Below are 21,433 nucleotides of genomic sequence, written 5' to 3'. Positions count from 1 at the left end.
CTGAAGGGGAGGGGGGTGGAGAGAGAGAGAAATCCACCCACATGACTTTAGAATTTATTTTAAAAAATATTTATTCATGCGTGTTTAAGTGCCAGGCTTATTGGTAACCTCTACGAAGCCTGTGTGCCCTTGGAGCCAGCCTCACAAGGACTCTCAACACCCTGCCATTTTTCTTCCCATAGGAACTCCTTGTGGCTTCTCGGGGAGGGTGGGGTGCAGAGGACCGTGCAGTGCTTTGAACTGCAGCGGTGGCTGAGTTCTCTGGAGCCACTTGACCGCAGGCTCAGGGGCAACTGAAAATACACATCTGGGCAGCCCAAGGGTTGTGAGTCTGTCAAGATATATTTAGAAGGAGGCCTTTTCTGCTGCCCCAGGCCAGAGAGTAAATCGCTGCTTGCACAGGCCTTTAAAGAGAGCAGAGAAAGAGGCTGTAATTGCAGAGCCGGGGGAAGCCTGTCCTCGAGAGCTTTTCTAAAATGATATGCTATTTGAATCAATATTTTTCTGAATGCAGAGGCCTCCCGGATGTCTGAGGCGGGCGGTTCTTGCATAAGGAGGGTTCACAGCTGGTTCAGGAGGAACCTGACCCAGGGTTGCATGGGGCGGGGGCAGAGGCCCTGGCCCTGAGGCTGGTTGGTTGACTGTATTGGGTTGAATTGTCCTAGATGCAGACTAGGAGCAAGGAGTGCGTGCCAGGAGAGGATTAGGAGGCGATTTCTGGAAGCCCAGATGGAAGCGTGGGGAGGGCGACGGCGCTGGGAGGAAGCCGGTCAGAGTGTAAATGCACAGTTGCTGGGGCCCTGGAGGCTGCACAGAACATCAGAATTGCCCACCTGAGGGCAATTTATTCCACCAAGTTATCCTCATCACTGGTTGAGGGCTCCTTGGGAGGGAGTGGGGTTTGAGTCCCAGGCTGCACTGCAGGAGGCTGGGAGGAGAAGCTGGCAGGTTGGTCTCAAGGGGATTTTTATGCAAAACCTCCCAATCGATAAGTGTCAGGCAAATGATCCCCACTTTTTTTTTTTTTTTTTTTAAGAACCTGCAGTTTATGGCTTACTGTGGCTTATGGAAGTTCCCAGGGTAGTGGTCAAACTGGAGCTGCAGCTGCTGGCCTACACCACAGCCACAGCAATGCCAGATCTGAGCTGCGTCTGCAACCTATACCTCAGCTTCTGGCAACTTTGGATTCCCAACCCACTGAGCGAGGTCAGGATCAAACCCTCATCCTCATGGATACTAGTTGGGTTCTTAATCTACTGAGCCACAATGGGAACTCCTTTTTTTGAGACACCCCCCACATTTTCTGAATGCAGAAGGATCCAAAGCAAGCTGAACCCCTGGGTTGCGTGTGTGTGTGGGCCTCTAGATCTCTGGAGCCAAGATGCCACTGCCCTCCTTCCAGGGGGCTGCCTCCTCAGTGTCCAGGCAGGTAGACCTCCTGACGCTTGGGGTCTATAGAACCAGAGAGCTCAGAGCAGCCAGTGGTCCCCCTGGCTCCTAAGATGCCTTTCAGTTCTCCATCTGGCCGTCCCTACCCACTCTTAAAAAATCCTAAGGAATTGATCTGATCCGGATCAATACACTTGACACTTAGGGGACCGGAACAAAATTGGAGCATTCTTTGCATTGAACTCAAATACCCCTTTGTGCGAACGTCTGATGGAGGGTAATAAGAATGGGCTTGCCAGCAGTGAGGACACTGGTTACGTACAGGTCTGGTTTACAGCCCATCAACAGCAGCCCCCTCAGAGGCCTCCCCCCACCCCCCTACTGGGGAAACAGTGCTTGAATGCCACCATCCCTGCATCATCCTTCACCTTTGGTCTAGGCAAAAATTCCACCAGGATTTCCTGTCGTGGCTCCACGAAAATGAATCTTGACTAGGAACCATGAGGTTGTGGGTTCGATCCCTGGCCTCGCTCAGAGGGTTAAGGATCTGGCGTTGCTGTGAGCTGTGGTGTAGGTTGCAGATGTGGCTCAGATCCCACGTTGCTGTGGCTGTGGTGTAGGCTGGAGGCTACAGCTCTGATTGGACCGCTAGCCTGGGAACCTCAACATGCCACAAGTGCTGCCCTAAAAAGCAAAAAAAAAAAAAATTCCACTAGTCAGAGAGGGCTGACAATTTAGATTTCGCTGTTATTTAATACCTCCATTTAAATGAGTTTTTCAGATTAAAACAGTATTGCTTTTTACTGAAATCTCTCTAGGTAAAATGATAGGCTGTCCTTGTTCAAAGTAAATAGGAGGTGGGGAATGGTTGGGGGTAGATGCAGCAAAATTGATCACAAGTTCATAATTGAAATTGGGTCACAGTGTTGTAGATTGTTTTTGCACGTGTTTAACATTTCCTATAGTGAAATTCTATGGGTAAACTTAGAAAGGAATTGCTTTCTTTTTTTTTTTTTTTTCTTTTTAGGGCTGCATCCATGGCATATGGAGTTTCTCAGACTAAGGGTTGATACGGAGCTGCAGCCGCCAGCCTATGTCACAGCCACAGCAACCTGGGATCCGCCCTGTGTCTACGACCTACACCACATCTCACGGCAGCGTGGGATCCTTAACCCAGTGAGCAAGGTCAGGGATCGAACTGGAGTCCTCATGGATACTAGTCGGTTTCATTAACCACTGAGCCATGACGGGAACTCCAGAAAGGTATTATTTTTTGTAAGTGAGCTGGGTTATTAAATGTGAACATCACAGAATGAGAGCAGAACCCGATCACTGAAGGGATCCAGCACCCAGAGGAGGCTTGGCCAAGGGTCAGCGAAGGCTCCTCTCTGCGTGGTTCACTCTGGAGCCTAAAGAAACATTAACCGTGATTCTGAAAGTAGCTCTGAGAATTTGGGTTTCTGTCTGAATCGCAGACAAGTGTTCTTGAGTGACTGTTTGTAGATTTTTTTTTCTTGTTTTTTTTAGGCCTGTACTTGCAGCATATGGAAATTCCCAGGCTAGGGGTTGAATCAGAGCTGTAGCTGCCAGCCACAGCCACAACAATGCCAGATCTGAGCCACGTCTGAGACCTACAACACAGCTTATGGCAATGCTGGATCCTTAACCCACTGAGTGAGGCCAGGGATCAAACCCGAGATCTAATGGATACTAGTTGGGTTTGTTACCGCTGAGCCACAATGGGAGCTTCTTTTGGTGGATTTTAGCCTCAAAGAATATCCGACGTAGTTCTGGAATCACACAGGAGACACGATGTGCTCCAAGGCTGGGGTTGCTAGAGCCACTGGCGTGAGCCTTGGCGAGTGGATTGTGGGCCCCTTTGCCCAACTATGTTTTCAGCAACATCAGATTGGAAGCTTGAGATCAGCTACAGTGGGAGCATTTACACCACAGGAATTGGCAAATGCCACTAACTGGGACTTTTCCTCTACTGTTTTAAGTTCTTCTGGCTGGATTGAGAATCAAATTGGCATGAGACAGGAGTTCTCATGGTGCCTCAGTAGTTAACGAAACTGACTCGCATCCATGAGGACTCAGGTTCGATCCCTGACCTTGCTCAGTGGGTTAAGGATCTGACATTGCTGTGAGCTGTGGGGTAAGTTGCAGATGCGGCTCGGATCCTCTGTTGCTATGGCTGTGACATAGCTAGTGGCTATAGCTCTGATTGGACCCCTAGCCTGGGAACTTCCACATGCTGAGGCTGTGGGCCTAAAAAAAAAAAAAAAAAAAAGAAGGCATGAGATAGATTAACAGGAGAAAAATCAAACAAAAGTTTAATGACATGTATGCATGAGAGACCCAGGAAAACCAAGTAACTCACCAAAACAGCCAAAGCCCTCAGCTTGAATACCATCCTCAGCTAAAGACCAAAGAGGATGTTGCAGGTAGGGAGAGTCAATTCTGAGAGGTGAAGTTATGTTGTTATGCAGGTTTGAGTCAGTGCCCTCTCCATTCATAAGGGTTTCTAGACATTTGGTCACCCACTTCCGCCTGCTCCAGTGAGGGAGACACCCTTACAAATGGACGTTTCCCTTACAAATGGTCATTGTTTCTTACAAGAGGGTCACTCCTCCTTGATTTTCAGTTTTTTCTCCATCTGCTATTTCTTAGCAAATAATCAGCTTAGGAGTTCCTGTTGTGACTCAGTGGTTAATGAACCTGACTAGGAACCATGAGGTTGCAGGTTCAATCCCTGGCTTTGCTCAGTGGGTTAAGGATCTGGTGTTGCCATGAGCTGTGGTGTAGGTTGTAGATGTGGCTCGGATCTGGTGTTGCTGTGGCTGTGGCTGTGTCTGTGGCCAGCAGCTGAAGCTCCAATTCGACCCCTAGCCTGGGAACCTCCACATGCTGCTGGTGCAGCCTAAAAAGCCAAAAAAAAAAAAAAAAAGAAAAAAAGAAAGAAAGAAAAAGAAAATATCCAGCTTAAAATAATGTGCCAAAGATGGGAGTTCCTGTTGTGGCTCAGTGGGTTAAGAACATGACATAGTGTCCATGAGGATGTGGGTTTGATTCCTGGCCTCTCTCAGCAGGTTAAGGATCCAGCGTTGTCACAAGCTGTGGTGTAGGTTGCAGATGTGGCTCAGATCTGCCTTTGCCATGGCTGTGGCATAGGCTGGCAGCTGTAGCTCCAGTTTGACCCCTAGCCCAGGAACTTTGATATGCCACAGGTGCAGCCATAAGAAGAATATAAAATAATGGGCCAAAGAGACAGATTTGGGGGTGGCAAATTGTGCTCCCCTACATGTGCCAGTACCACCACATCCCAGCCATGTCCTGGGATGGCTGCAAAAACCTTTTATCTTTAGAGTTCCCGTTGTGGCTCAGTGGTTGGTGACTCCGACTAGGAACCATGAGGTTGAGGGTTCGATCCCCGGCCTTGCTCAGTGGGTTAAGGATCCGGTGTTGCTGTGAGCTGTGGTGCAGGTTGCAGACGCAGCTCGGATCCCACGATGCTATGTCTCTGGCATAGGCTGGCGGCTACAGCTCCGATTTGGCCCCTAGCCTGGGAACCTCCATATGCCACGGGAGCAGCCCAAGAAATGGCAAAAAGACCAAAAAAAAAAAAAAAAAAAAAAAAACCAAAAAACAAAAAACCTTCTATCTTCAATGTCTGTGAATACACTCTGGCAACAGATTGCTATCAGTGCTTCTTGGAGCTTCGGTGGAGGGAAGGTGGACAGGGCAGGAGTGGCAGCCACAGATATCCTTCACTGAAACCTGATGTGTAGCCAGTGGTAGAGGTCAATACTCTTCTGTTGAGCAGCACTGGGGAACAGGGAAGGTTCTGCGGGAGCTGACATATTAGGATGATGATTAGTTTGATCTGGAGTGCTGTGTTGAGAAGGATTCTGAGGCTTGGCGAGAAATCGAATAGTCACCTGGTGGTGATGTCTGCCATGTGTGTGCCCTTGACCTAGTACTCTATGTCAAGTCCCTGGTAAGGCCCCAGAAATACATCCCTTTTGCTCTGACTACTAGATACTAGATCTGTAGCTACTAGATACAATTTAAAAAACTGCTGTTTTGAGAGAGTTCCCATCATGGCTCAGCCGTAACAAACCCAACTAGTATCCATGAGGATGTGGGTTCGATCCCTGGCCTCGCTCAGCAAGTTAAGTACCTGGCATTGCTGTGAGCTCTGGTGTAGGTCACAGACATAGCTAGGACTCTGCATGGCTGTGGCTCTGGTGTAGGCCAGCAGCTAAAGCTCTGATTTGACCCCTAGCCTGGGAACTTCCCTATGCTGTGGGCATGGCCCTAAAAAGCACACACACACACACACACAAACAAACCCAAAAGATCGCTGTTTTGACCTGCCGCTCATCTACTTCCTCCAGATTTGGAAAGAGCACCTTTCCTCTCTCTCAGTGAACCCTCCAACTCTAAGGTGGCCATTTAGCCCACTGATGCCCTTGACCACAGGTGAGTCTAAGGAGAGCCTACCTCAGGAACTGTATTAATAAAGAGGCTCTCTCCTTTCACTGAGATTAATTAACAGGTGGGACATATGCTTCTTCCCTTGGTGGCCATGTTCTTCTATCACATGGAGAGAGCCAGCTTGAAAGTCTAGCCAACAGAAAGAAAAGAAGAGGTGAAAAATGAAGAGGGTAGGAGTCCTATGATACTTTTGAGCACCTGGAGCCTGCTATTCCTGAAGCTAACACCCAATACTTCTCAGGCACATAAGCCAATGAATTAGTCGTGTTGCTGTTCAGCCTAGTTGGAATTGAATTTCTGTCCCCATCTCAAATAGTCCTAGTGAGATCTGCAGTGACACCCCTAGAGGATCCAAAGCTACATAGGTTTCCCTTACCACTAAGGGGCTAGATTCCTGTTAGCCTGCTATCCAGATGGTCAGCCAATTTGGACTGGTCCCTACCTGAGGTTGAGTTCTAGATGTGTTTTTTAGGGGTGCAGGAGGCCTGCCATGCTTCATACTCCATGCTGGAAGGCATGGATGCAGCAACCATCAGTGGCTCCCCAAGGCATCAAGTATGAGCATAGAGGGACCTCCCCTCTGCATCCCCCCCTCCCCACCGTGATGCTGCTACTTCCCAGACGGCAGCATGAGTCCTGGGGTAGCGCATGAACAAAGCTCGAGAAAGTGTGGGTGTTTGCTACTGAGGTCCCAACCCCAGAGAAAGCCCAGGGAGCAGCTCTGGAAATGAGGTGTTTGAGGAGCTGAGCAGGGGCCATAAACAGATGTGCAAAACAACTGGATTCCAGCTGACTTTTGGGCTGGGAGGGAGGACGGTTGTTTGCTGACCTTCAGCAGGTCTGGTCTCTCTCTGAGGCTTCCTGTACCAGCGTCATTAGCCCTTGGGATTGCAGAACCCACTGTTCAAGAAGTTTTGGGGAGGGGACAGGGCCCTGAGCCCAGGGGAGGCTCATGAGAAAGGCTGCTGGATTAAGTGAACCCCTAGGGAAGGGATGATTCTGTGCCCCACCATGTGCCTTGGGTGAGCCTGCTCACCTCATCCTTGTCCTTGATGCAAGATGACAGGTCTTCATTCCCACGGCCTCCAGCCACAGCTATGCCTCTCTTAATTGTTCACCTGAACCACTCCATCACCTCCTCCCTGGTCTCTTTGCCTCCACTCTCACCCCTCACAGCTCTTCTCCACCATGTAGCAGACCTGGCCTTTCGTCCACAGAAACCAGGTCACGCCAGGCGCTCCATCCAATTCTCAAACCACTTTGGAAAACCCTTTGGCAGGATTTACAAAGGTCACTGCAGACCCAGCAGTCCCACCCCTGAATCTCCACCCAGCAGACATGGGCACCCATGACCCCTGAAGACATACCTAAGAACATCCATAGCTGCTGCATTCATCCTAGCCCCCAGCTGGAAACAACCCAACTGTCCACTCCCAGGAGAATGGATAAACCATTATGGTGAATTCGCACAAGAGCAGAAATACTGCACTGCAGTGAAAAAGTATGAGCTGCCACTATGTGAGATGAAATGGGTGAAACTCCCAGATGGAATGTTGAGTGGAAGAAGCTGGACATAAATGAGCCTGTGGCCTTATGGTTCCGTTCACATGAAGGTCAAAGCCAGACAAAGCAAATATATAAAGGGGAGGGGGCACAAGCGAGCCCTCTAGGGCTCTGGACGTGTTCTTTGTCCTGTGCTGTGGTAGTTTCTGGATGTATGCACATATATTTTTTATTTTATTTATTTTTGCTTTTTAGGGCCATTCCTGTGGCACACGGAAGTTCCCAGGCTAAGGGTTTAATTGGAGCTACAGCTGCCGGCCTACACCACAGCCACAGCAATGCCAGATTTGACGTGTGTCTGCGACCTACACCACAGTTCACAGCAACGCCAGATCCTAAACCCACTGAGCAAGGTCAGGGATCGAACCTGAAACCTCATGGTTCCTAGTCATTTCTGCTGCGCCACAACTGGAACTTCTGTTTTACACATATAAAATTTATTGACCTGTACACTTAAAGTTGGTGCATCAGTTACACAGATATGATATCAAAAAGAAGTTAAAAAATCCCTCCAATTGGTCCCCATGGCCCCAAGAGTAAAATCCTTATCTCTCTAAGAACTTGTGGTTGGTCTGCCCTGTTCTGTCCTTCTGCTCCAGCCACACTGGCCCTCTTTCTGTGGATTCTGTCCTGCCTCAGGGCTTTAGGGCTGCTGTTCCCTCTTCCCAAGATGCTGTTCCCTCCGCCTGCCATTTTCTTCCCCAGGTCTTTGCATAGCTGGTACCCATGCGGCGTCTCTTCTCTTGTGGTTGGCTCCTACCCCAGTTAATAAGTCAGTCCTGTCATGAAGCCAAGTGAATGTGGGCTCTGCCCTCAGTCTGTTCTTGTCTCATCACTCTGCTCCCCACAGGGCACAGAGAAGCCAAGGCCAAGGGAGGTAGTTCCTGGGCCCGTGGGTGTATACGGTCTATGCAGAGGGCCCAGCTCTGCTTCCCTGTCTCAGGGTCTGTTCTTCCTGGGTGGGTGACACTACAGGTGTGTATACCTGCAGAGAGGAGGGGTGGAAGTGGGTGTGCACCTGAGTGGTTCACACCTTTGAAGGCCCCTTCAGCATCAGGAGGAGCACAGGGTAGGAAGAGAAGCAGGGTGGGCTTTAGGCCAGTGGCCTCAGCTTAAGCTCTTGTCTGGGGCTTGATGTTAGGGGAGGATCTGCTGTCCTGTTTCATGGATTGTCTTGTTGATGTTTGTATTTGCTTCTCATCTGTCCGTGCTGTGCAGATGGGGTGGATGGCTGGTGCCTAGTACAGTGTCTGGCCATTAAGAGGTTCTCAATACGCATGTGCCGACTGTCTGAAGGAAAGCTGCCCCTCCCACCTTCTGGCCTCTCCCAAGAGGCTGAGGAGCACAGATGGTCACAGGAGGGCAGGGCAGGGGGCTGGGTGGAACCAGGCTAAATGGTGCCATTGGCCTTGGAGCCTAGCGGCTCTGCAGGCAAGTGACAGTAGCCCAGCCTCAGCTCAGCTTCCAAGAACTTAGTCCCTCCTCCCTGGAAAAGCGAGCTTGCTCTCCAGCATCCACCAGCCTACGCTGGGCTCTGGCTTGACTGGAGTCCTGGGGGCAAGCAGGGTGTCCTGGGCCTGCTTAGCTACTATGTGGGGCAGGTGGGACAGCTTTGAAGGCTGTCCCCTCACAGGGGGACTTTCAGGAGCCTGGGGACATTTTCCCTTTCTGTTCCCCACGCCCTCTCACCACTCATCAAGTCCAAGAGGACAGTCAGGAGGGCAGACAGCTCCTTTTTGCATTCGACTTATTTAAATGTAGCAAATACGTGGAAACATGCTGTGGGCATAAGTGTATGGCTTGTTGCATTTTCACCAATGAAACATGGAACATGCCCAGATCAAGAACCACCGCAACACCTGCCCCAGAGCCTGCCTCCCTCCAGCCTGTCCCTAGAGGCAGCTGCGGTTGGCAGAGGGCGGAGCCTCACTTTGCCTTTTCGAGCTTCACAAGGTGGAATCATCCAGCACGTGCTCTGTGTCCCTCTTCTTTTGTTCAACATGAGGCTCTATGTGTAGAGTTATAGGTTGTTCATTCTCGTCGCTGCAGGATATTCCACTGGATGGCATTTATTTATTTATTTATTTATTTATTATGATTAATGTTGATTATTATTTAATTGATTTATCCATGTTACTGTCGATGGACATTTGAGTGGTTTCCAGTTTGCGGGATTGTGATTCATGCTGCTGTGAACCTTCTTGAACATGTCTTTTGCTTTTCTCTTCGAGTGTACATCAGGGAGGGAACTTCATGGGGTGAAAGGGGTGGTAGGTCAACCTCCATGAATTCATAGAACAGTGCTTGTTTTTTTGGGCGGGAGGGACAGCATTTGGTTCTCCTCATGGGGGTACGAGGTGCCCTACTGGGTGGGAAATATTTATTTTTATTTTTATTTTATTTTGTTATCTTTATAAGATGTCCTTTTTTGTTTTTTTTTTTTTTTTTTTTAGGGCTGCACCAGAAACATATGGACGTTCCCAGGCTAGGAGTCAAACGGAAACTACAGCTGCTGGCCTACATCACAGCCACAGCAACACTGGATCCCAGCTGTGTCTGTGACCTACACTGCAGCTCATGGCAATGCTGGATCCTTAACCTGCTGAGCAAGGCCAGGGATTGAACCCACGTCCTCATGGATACTCGTCAGATTTTTTTCTGCTGAGCCACAACGGGAACTCCTCATTTTCATTTTAAAGAAAGCTGCTTTTTCCCCTCCAACACACTCACCTTGACCTCCAAAGAAACTACAAGAGCCCCTCCCAACTAAGCCCTGAGCAGCACCTGCGGGGGTGGGGAGGGTGGGCAGGGAGGGAGAGAATAAGACAGAGATACCATCAGCTGCAGAGCCAGAAGGAATGAAACCTGGGGACTGTGAAGTGAAACCAAACAGCTCTGGGAAAAAATCTATAGCTTCAAACAGGTGACAATTGTGTTTTTTCTACCAAACTGTTCTGAAGCGTGGCTTCAATTTGGAAGGCTCACAGGGCTTAACTCAGAATGACTCCAGGAAAATAAGATAAGCCAGGTCGCTGGGCTGACTTCAGAGGCTGCGGGAGCCTTGGCAGGAGGAGGGAGGCCTCCTAGGGATGAACTGGGACCTTCCCGTCACCATCACCTGCTCACTGCTATGGCTTCTCAGTAGCCAGGCCTCCCAGTCCTGGGGGCCCGGTGGGTCCAGAGGGAAGAGACTGTGGAGTTCTTGTCTGGGGCACAGTGATGGAATTCCTTCCTCCTCTCTCTGCCAGCCTCACCCAGGGCTGGGCATCCCCCTGAGACCAGGCTCTGAGAGTGGGAGGGATCTTGGCAGGAGAGGCCTGGGCTTGGGCTGCTATGAAGCAGGAGGCACTGGCCTTGGGTGCCACATTTAAGGGAGCACTAAGAGACTCGGAAATCAGGATGATAACAGTTAAACTTTTTTTTTTTTTTTTTTTTTTTTTTGCTTTTTCTAGGGCTGTTCCAGTGGCATATGGAGGTTCCCAGGCTAGGGGTCTAATTGGAGCTGTAGCCGTCTGCCTACACCACAGCTATAGCAACGGTGGATCTGAGCTGCGTCTGTGACCTACACCACAGCTCATGGCAACGCCGGATCCTTAACCCACTGAGCAAGGCCAGGGATTGAATCCACAACCTCATGATTCCTAGTCGGATTCATTAACCACTGAGCCACAATGGGAACTCCAGTTTAACATGATTTTTTAAAAGTCAAAAGTAATGCAAAAAAATCCATGGTGCATAAAATATCAAAATTTTAAATGAAGGCAGCCTCTAATCTTGCACTTAGCTGACCCTGCTTCCTCTCACGCTAGTCCTGGCCTGGTTCCGAGAAAACCTAATTCATAAAAACAGGCAGCTGGCCTGCAGACTGTAGCTGGCCATTTGGTATCTAAAAACTAATGGGTGAAGCTGACCATCTTCTTTCATGAATCCATCAGCCTGCTGGGTCCTGGGTGTGACAAAAGACAAGGTCTCGGGATCATAGACATTGAGATTGGCAGACAGGAAACAGAGGACAATGAGCGACTCACCTGTGCAGGTGGGGGTGAGGGGCAAGATGGCCAGCAGTCCACCAAAATGTATGTTCTTCTTTACCTAGTATAAAGTTGTGGCTAGGAAGAAGTGGTCCATCCAGGAACTACATTTCCCATCACCCCTTGCACCCCAAAAGGGTCATGGGACCAGTTCTCACCAATGGGAATGTGAATAGAAGTGATGTGGTTTAATAAATGGGTGTGTCTTCCCCATTCCATCTTTCCCAATTTCCTGGCCTAATGCAGAGGACTCTGAGTTGGGGAAAGGGGAAGCTACAAGATGGAAGGAGAATTAAGATCCTTGAATGTGGAAGACAAACCTCAATTTCCAACACACACATTGGACTTTCAAGAGAGCCAGGAGAAAACTTGTATCCTGTAACTTACTGTGATGCAAGGACTTATTTGTTAAAGCAGCTAGCTTTGCTCTAACTCATAGAGGAAGTCATCAAAAATTAGAGAAATTTCAGGGAGTCTGGCCTGAATGGTCTCTCATGCTTGGATGGGGTTTGGGCTATAGTGGGGCAGAACTTCCAGGTTGAGAGCATGAGAAGAACAAAGGGGAAGTGGCTTTGTGTGCTTCCCACCTGTCTGGTCTGAACCTCCAAAGCTAGCAGTAAACTTGGAGGGAGCATCTATGGTTGGCTCTGCAAGGCTACCCACCCTGAGGAACTGTCCCTCCCCTGTGCCAATCATGGTGGCCCATGCCCTGGCCACCACAGAGTCTGTCATTGCCCTCCCCCAGGACTTTACAACTTGCAGCTGAAGATTAGGCTCCCTGTTTCTGGGAACTGTGGATGTGAGGCTCCAGGGCTAGTAGTGACCGTGTTCTCTGCCTTGGGTGCTGTCTGTGGTCAAAGAGAATAAAGCTGCCAGGCAGAGACAGACAGGCAGGCAGAGAGAGGGAAATGACAAAGTTGGATTAAAGATTCCAGCTGCCCAAGACCCAGGCTTGCTCCTGCCCTGCCTGCACTAACTGGTGGTGTCTCAGAGAGGAGTCCTTCCAGCAAATTCCTGATCTGGGCCCTAAAAGCTCTAACTGGGTTTCTGTCATGGGCATACCAAGGATTCCAATGAAACCCAGTGCACCAAACCCAGATATTTTTGGAGCATCTACTGCGTTCAATGCAGTGTGGTCCAGTTTTGTGCTTTGAGAGGGGCTGTGGGAGAGGATGCCTCAGGAAGATATAGAAGGGAAAGGACCCCAAAAACTGAGTTGGGAGTCTCTGGTTGGATCGGGAAAGGGCAAACGAGGCGGAGAGAGCGGGGAGGTGTCCCATTCATGGCTTTCTATTAAGGGCACCACAGAGTTGGTTTGCTCCCTCCTCTCTCCCTGATCTCTTGACTGATCCATCCGGTGGGTGATTTAGACACACAATCATCTCCTGACTCGAAGAGCAAGAATGGTCTGACCTTAGGGGCCTCAGCCGGTGGAAGACTGGGAGCTTGCAAAGGTAGAGCCTTGCAGGGAACAGAGATATTAAAACTACACATGTTGTATTGCTTTCCAAAAATACAAAGCTCGGAAATGAACAGACATTTAACCACAGAGGATATACAGATGGCCAATATAAACACATGAAGATGTACTCAATGTTTTTAACCAGTAGGGAAATGCAAATTAAAAATCACAACCGGGTGTCATTATACCCCTATCTGAATAACTAAAAGAAAAAATAGTGATGACACCAAACGCTGGTGGGAATACAGGGAAACTGGATCACTCGTTCATGGCTAGAAGGATGCGAAATAGTACAGCTGGGCTGGAAAGGCGTTTGGGAGTTTCTTTTAAAGAAAAAAAAAAAAACCCTAAACATATGGAGTTCCTGCTGTGCTGCATCAGGTTATCTGGTGTTGTAGCTACAGCGGTGCGGGTTTGATCCCTAGCCAGCACAGTGGGTTAAGGATCTGGCATTGCCACAGCTGAGGCTCAGATTTGCTCCCTGGCCCGGGAACTTCCATATGCCATGGGTATAGCCATAAAACAAAACAAAACAAAACAAACCTTAAGTATATAACTACCATACAACTCAGAAAGTGTATTCCTAGGCTCTTATCCCAGAAGATGATATGTCCCCCCAAAAACCTGTATACAAATGTTCACAGCGGCTTTGTTTGTAATAGCCCAAAGCTGGAATCAGCCCGGATATTCTTCAACAGGTGAATGGTTAAAAAACCCTGGTACCTAAATGCCATGGAGTAAAGGAATGAACTCTTTTTTCTTTTTTGTCTTTTTGTCTTTTCTAGGGCCGCTCCCGCAGCATATGGAGGTTCCCAGGGCTGGGCGTCTAATTGGAGCTGTAGCCGCTGGCCTACACCAGAGCCACAGCAACATGGTATCTGAGCCGCATCTGCAACCTACACCACAGCTCATGGCAATGCTGGATCCTTAACCCACTGAGCAAGGCCAGGGATCGAACCCGAAACCTCATGGTTTCTAGTTGGATTCGTTAACCACTGAGCCACGATGGGAACTCCAGGAATGAACTCTTGATACATGCAACTTGGATGAATCTCCAGGAAATTATGTTCATCAAAAACAAAACAAGGAATATATATAAATATATGACTGAGTCACTTTGCTGTACAGCAGAAATTGGCACAACATTGTAAATCAAATGCACTTTAAATAAAAAATTAATGAAAGCAAAACAGGAATTCCCATTGTGGCTCAGCAGTTAAAGAACCCAATTAGCATCCATGAGGACATGGGTTCAATCCCTAGCCTTGCTCAGTGGGTTAAGGATCCAGCATTGCCATGAGCTGTGGTGTGGGTTGCAGACACGGCTCGGATCCTGCGTTGCTGTGGCTGTGGTATAGGCGGTGGCTACAGCTCTGATTGGACCCCTAGCCTAGGAACCTCCATATGCAGTGGGTGTGGCCCTAGAAAAGGAAAAAAAAAAAAACAATAGATAGATAGATAGATAGATAGATAGATAAATGCAAAATAAAAAGAAACAATCCCCCAGAGGTTACATACTATATGATTCCATTTATATAATTTTTTTTCCCTTTGATTTCTAGGGCTGCACCCATGGTACATGGAAGCTCCCAGGTTAGGGGTCGAATTGGAGCCACAGCTGCTGGCCCATGCCACAGCCACAGCAACGCCAGATCTGAGCTGCACCTGTCACCCACACCATAGCAATGTCAGATCCTCAACCCACTGAGCGAGGCCAGAGATTGAACCTGCATCTGCCAGTCCAATGAACGCCAGTCGAATTTGTCTCCGCTGTGCCACAAGAGGAGCTCCATATATAATATTTTCGAAAGGACAAAATGAACAAAAAAATGGACAATAGCACAGTGGTGACGGCGTTAAGGAAGGGGTGAGGATGGGAGGGCAGTTGGCATGGGTGTCCAAGGGCAACAAGGGAGATCCCTGAGGTGATGATGAAATGGTCTGTATCTTTTTTTTTTTTTATAATTTATTTTTTTTCCACTGTACAGCAAGGGGATCAAGTTATCCTTACATGTATACACTTTTCCCCCACCCTTTGTTCTGTTGCAATATGAGTATCTAGACATAGTTCTCAATACTACTCAGCAGGATCTCCTTGTAAATCTATTCTAAGTTGTGTCTGATAAGCCCAAGCTTCCGATCCCTCCCACTCCCTCCCTCTCCTTGATAGTAGCACCGTCTGTATCCCTGATTGTGATGATGTACTATGGTTTTGTAAGATGTTACCACTGGGGGAAACTGAGTGAAAGGGTCTATGTTCTTTCTTACCAATGAATATGATTTTACAATTATCTCAAAATCAAAAGTTTAATTTACACACCAAAAAACTGCCTGCATGTACTGGAGAGTGAACAAAAGCAGGCTGGAACGGGGGATAGGTGGGGAGGAGGGGGCTCTGCACTTCGTCATAAAGGACTGGCACAAGAAGTTTCCCATTTTTTATTTTTATGGCTTTTAGCCTGAGGGCAGTTCCCAGACTCTGCTCTGTAGGGCAGCTAAAACTCCAACAGAAAACCTGCAGTCTTCCTGGCTTAAAGAACCCGAAGATAGAATCTAGGCAACCACAGGTATTGGAAAGTGAGAGGAGAACCTCAGAGAGTGAGGCCTAGAGAAGAAAAGCCCCCCATTCTGTGTATTGGCTCTGTCCAAAGCTCAAGGTTGAATCAAGAATGACTCCTAGGTTTCCCCATGTCAAATAATTTGGGGTTGGATGCGAGGCATCATAGATGCTATTTTGTAGTATCTACAAAATATTCTATTCTGTCCAAATCTCCAGCTGACTGTGCACCACGTGTATGTGGGGAAGACATCCAACAGCCCCAGTGGGGCTAAGAGAAGTGAACGAGGGTTTGAACTGTTGCCCAAAAGGCAGAGTTTGGAGTTTTGAGTCCAGCCAAGTGTATCACTTTTAAAACAAGTAAACAAACAGGCATCAATACTCTTCAGAGGACTATAACAGAATCCAGAGGCTCTACAAAATAGCATCTACAATGCCTAGCATGCAACTCAAAATTATTTGACATAGTCATCCCTCTCCCTTGCTCTAAAATAAATCATTCATGAGAGCTGTCAGCTCTACTAAAATACAGCCTCACTCCATCCGCTTCCGGCCATCTCCGCTATGACTTCCTGGTCCCCACATCTCTGACCTGGATCACTACACAAGGCCTCTCACCAGCATCCCTGCTTCTTCCCTTGTTCCTCTGCAGTTCATTCCCTGCAGCAGGGAGAGCCATCTTTTAAACTTCCAGGCCATGTCACTTGCCATCGATCTTAGGATACAACCCAGCCTCCTCGCCATGGCCCACAGGGCCCTGTAGGGGTGACCCATCTACCACTTTGGTCTTGTCTCCTCCACTCCTGCCCTTCCTCATGTCCTCCTCTCTCATGGGCTGCTCTGTGCTCCTCCAACATCCCCAGCACCTTTGTGCTTGTGGTCCCCCCCCAATCCTCCTGTTATCATTCAGGTTTCAGCCTAAATATCACCTCCTCAGATAGATCTTCCCTGATCCCACCACCTGACAGTCCTTCTTATACACCATGGTTTTATTTTTCTGAATCATTGAGTCACTGCCTGAGTGTTTGTTGGCATTATCTGTCTTCTCCAAATGGGGTGTTACCTTTATAAGGGATAAGACTTATCTTGGCCTATCTTGCTTATTGCTCATCTGCAGTGCCTGAAATAATATCGAATACATAGCAGCTTCTCAGCTATGATGTCTAATGGTCTCCCTAAACCCAGAGACATAAAAGCACCACTGTTTTATTATGCCCATAGATTCAGAGAGGGCCCAGTAGAGTGGCTTATCTCTCTTTCACACTGTCTGGGGCCTCTGCTGGCAAGACCAAAGTGGTTGGGGGTGACTCAGAGCCCTGGGTGGGGATGAAGGTTCCATGTCCAGGAGATGGTCCTCACTCCCAGGTCTGGTCTCAGGGCTGGAGTGGCCGGAGGCTAGGCTCAGCCTGGCAACTCCGGGGTCCTCAGATTCTTGATAGGGTAGTTTAGCCTTTCAGTGAACTGGACCAGAGCTGAACACCCTCAGAAGTCACAAAGCAGAGCTTCCCCCAAACTCCATCAGAGAAGTAGTTACAAGGGAATCTATACTCCACTTCTCGATAGCAGGACTATAAAATAATTTGTGGCCATTAAAACATCTGCAACAGTTCTCAATAGCTGTTGATTGGATGGATGAATGAATGAATCTATTTTAAGGTATCTCTAAGTGATTGGTCTCATGTATCAGTTACCAGAGTTAATCAAAGCTAATATTAAGAACACTCTCCAAAGGATGGCACTTAGATAAAGGAGTTTTTCCTCCATGCCAGCTTGATCGGAGGGTCCTTCCTGTTGTCTGCTCTGCGGTGGGCTCTCCTGGCTGCAGGCTCAAATCAGCAAGTGAGGACACAAGTCACCGCATGGAGTTTTCTGACACACCGATCTCCTCCTCAAGCTGCCAATGGCAGATGCTGGGCCACCCATGAGCAGCATGGCACGTGGGGACCTCCCAGGGCAGATATGGAGCTGTCCCAGTGACCCTGGTGTTACGCCTACAAGGGAGGCCCAATGACCTCCCCAACCCCAGCAATGGGGTATTGATGAACAGCAGGCATGTGTTGTTCTAGATTTCTCTTCAGGAAGTGAAAAGCTGAAAGATATGGCTCCTGTCCACCCACCTGCCCTCCCAGATGGGTTTCAAAGCATTATAAGAACTTGAGCCTGAAATCAGATTGAGAGGGATGGTTGGGCCTCCAGCAAGGGCATGTAAACCCTCACAGATGCGCCTCTTAAGTCTTAAGTTTCACATAACATTGGATTTTGATGAGGAAACAGGTTATTTATTTTTTTAATACAAAACTCATTGTGTATTTTTTAGGATGTTAATACTAATCCCAAGCTCTGTATGATTTCGTGAATTTGGTTCCTTTTTTTTGGTCTTTTTGCTATTTCTTGGGCCACTCCTGCGGCACATGGAGGTTCCCAGGCTAGGGGTCAAATTGGAGCCATAGCCACCGGCCTACACCACAGCCACAGCAACACGAGATCTGAGCTGCGTCTACAACCTACACCACAGCTCACGGCAGCACCGGATCCTTAACCCACTGAGCAAGGCCAGGGATCGAACCCGAAACCTCATGGTCCCCAGTTGGATTCATTAACCACTGAACCGCGACGGGAACTTGGAAATTTCATTCCTTTTTATAACTTAAGTGCTACTATTTGTTTTCTTGGTATTGAACATAATCCAAAGTAGTGATGTTATTACCCCAAGTCAGTTTTCTTTTTTTAAAAATTTAATTATTATTATTTTTGCTATTTTAGAGCCTCACCTGCGGCATATGGAGGTTCCCAGGTCAGAGGTCAAATCGGAGCTCCACATGCCAGCCTACGCCACAGCCACAGCAACATAGATCTGAGCAGCATCTATGACCACACCACAATTCACAGCAATGCCAGATTCATAACCCACTGAGCAAGACTAGGGATTGAACCCGCATCCTCATGGATCCTAGCCAGGTTCGTTAACCGCTGAGCCAAGAAGGGAACTCCTTTTTAATTTTATTTTTTATTAGAGTATCGTTGATTTACAGTGTTGTGTAAATTTCTGCTATGCAGCATAGCGACCCAGTCTTACATATCTATATATTATTTTTCTCCTACTATCTCCCATCAAGTTCTACACCAAGAGATTTTTATAGTCCCTGTGCTGTGCAGTAGGACCTCATTGCTTGTCCATTCTAAATGTAATAGTTTGCATCTACTACCCCCAAACTCCCCATCCATCCCACTTCCTTCTCCCTCCCCTTGGCAACCATAAGTCTGTTCCCCATGTCTGAGAGTCTGTTTCTGCTTTGTAGCTGGGTTCATTTGTGCCATATTTTATATTCAACGTATGAGTGATATCATATGATATTTTGATCTTTCTGACTTCTCTTAATATGAAAATCTCTAGTTGCATCTGTGTTGCTGCAAATCGCATTTTTTTTCTTTTTTTTTGGCTAACAGAATGTACATTCCATTATATCTATGTACCACATCTTTTAAAAAAAAACTTTATTTATTTATTTATTTATTTACTTAGTTAGTTAGTCTTTTTAGGCCATACCCACAGCATATGGAGGTTCCCAGGCTAGGGGTCAAATAGCGCTTTAGCCACTGGCTTATACCACAGCCACAGCAATGCCAGATCCAGCCACATGTGCTACCTATGCCACATCTCATGGCAACGTTGGATCCTTAACCCACTGAACGAGGCCAGGGATTGAACCTGCATCCTCATGGATACTAGTCAGATTTGTTTCCACTGAGCCATGATGGAACTCATGTACCACATCTTCTTAATCCATTCATTAGTTGATAGACATTTCAGTTGTTTCCATGCCTTGGCTATTGTGAATAGTGCTGTGATGAACATAGGGGTGCATGTATCTTTTTCAATGAAAGGTTTGTCTGGATATATGCCCAGGAGTGGGATTGCTGGATTATATGGTAGTTCTATGTTTAGTTTTCTGAGGAAACTCCATACTATTTTCCAGAGTGGTTACCCATTTACATTCTCACCAAGAGTGATGGAGGATTCCCTCTTCTCCAAAACCTCTCCAGCATTTGTTATTTGTAGACTTATTAATGGTGGCTATTCTGACCAGTGTGAGGTAGTTTTGCAGTTTTGATTTGCATTTCTCTAATAATTAGTGATGTTGAGCATTATTTCATGTGCCTGCTGGCAATCTGCGTGTCTTCTTTGGAGAAATGTCTATTTAGGTCTTCTGCTCATTTTTTGAGTGGGTTGTTTTTTTTTGTGTTGTTGAGTTGTATGAGTTGTGTGTATATTTTGGATATTAAGCCCTTATTAGTTGCATCATTTCCAAAGATTTTCTCCCATTTCATGGGTTGTCTTTTCATCTTTTTAATGGTTTCCTTTGCTGTGCAAAAGCTTTTGAGTTTCATTAGGTCAAACCCACAGCTAATACCATTCTCAATGTTGAAAAACTGAAAGCATTTCTACTAAGGTCAGGAACAGGACAAGAATGGCCACTTTGACCACTGGTGTTCAACACAGTTTTGGAAGTTCTAGCCACAGCAATCAGAGAAGAAAAGAAATAAAAGGAATACAAATTAGAAGAGAAGAAGTGAAAATATACCTAGGAAATCCTAAAGACTATACCAGAAAACTTTGGCGTTCCCATCATGGCTCAGTGGTTACGAATCCAACTAGGAACCATGAGGTTGCAGGTTCGATCCCTGGCCTTGCTCAGTGGGTTAAGGATCTGGCATTGCTCTGAGCTGTGGTGTAGGTCAGACACGTCGGATCCCATGTGGCTGTGGCTGTAGGCCAGCAGCTATAGCTCCAATTCGACCTCTAGCCTGGGAACCTCCATATGCCACGGGTTCAGCCATAGAAAAGACAAAAAAAAAAAAACTATACCAGAAAACTGTTAGAGCTCATTGATGAATTTGGTAAAGTTGCAAGATACAAAATTAATACATAGAGGTTGATTGCATTTCTTGATAATAACAGTCAGAGATCAGAGAGAGAAATTAGGGAAACTATCCTATCTATCATCCCATCAAAAAGGGTAAAATACCTAGAAATAAACCTTCCTAAAGAGAAAAAAGACCTGTACTCTGAAAACTATAAGACACTGAAGAAATAAAGATGACACAGATGGAAAGATATACCAAACTCTTGGATTGGAAGAATCAATATTGTCAAAAGTGACTATACTACTCAAGGCAATATACAGATTCAATGCAATTCCTATCAAATTACCAATGGCATTTTTCACAGAACTAGAACAAAATATTTTAAAAATTTATTTGGGAGCACAAAGGACCCCAAAGAGCCAAAGCAATATTGGGAAAAAAAAAAAAAAAAAACTAGAACTGGAGGAATCAGGAGTTCCCATCATGGCTCAGTGGTTAACGAATCCGACTAGGAACCATGAGGTTGCAGGTTCGATCCCTGGCCTTGATCAGTGGGTTAAAGATCTGGTGTTGCTGTGAGCTGTGGTGTAGGTCACAGACGCGGCTCGGATCCTGTGTTGCTGTGGCTGTGGCGTAGGCTGGCAGCTACAGCTCTGATTCGACCCCTAGCCTGGGAACCTCCATATGCCACGGGAGCAGCCCAAGAAATGGCAAAAAGACAAAAAAAAAAAAAAAAAAAAAGAACTGGAGGAATCAGGCTCCCTGACTTCAGACTGTACTACAGATCTACAGTCATCAAGACAGTATGGTACTGGCACAAAAACAGAAATATAGATCAATGGAACAGGGTAGAAAGCCCAGAAATAAACCTGAGCACCTGTGGTCAACTAATCTATGACAAAGGAGGCAAGAACATACGGTAGAGGAAATAAATGGTGCTGGAGGAGTTCCCACTGTGGCTCAGTGGAAACAAATCCGACTAGTATCCATGAGGATGTGGATTCAATCCCTGGCCTTGCTCAGTGGGTTAAGGATCTGGCATTGCCGTGAGCTCTGGTGTAGGTCACA

Source organism: Sus scrofa, chromosome 17, assembly GCF_000003025.6.
Source record: "Sus scrofa isolate TJ Tabasco breed Duroc chromosome 17, Sscrofa11.1, whole genome shotgun sequence".
NCBI classification, from domain to species: domain Eukaryota; kingdom Metazoa; phylum Chordata; class Mammalia; order Artiodactyla; family Suidae; genus Sus; species Sus scrofa.
Note: the sequence above shows the minus strand (reverse complement) of the source record.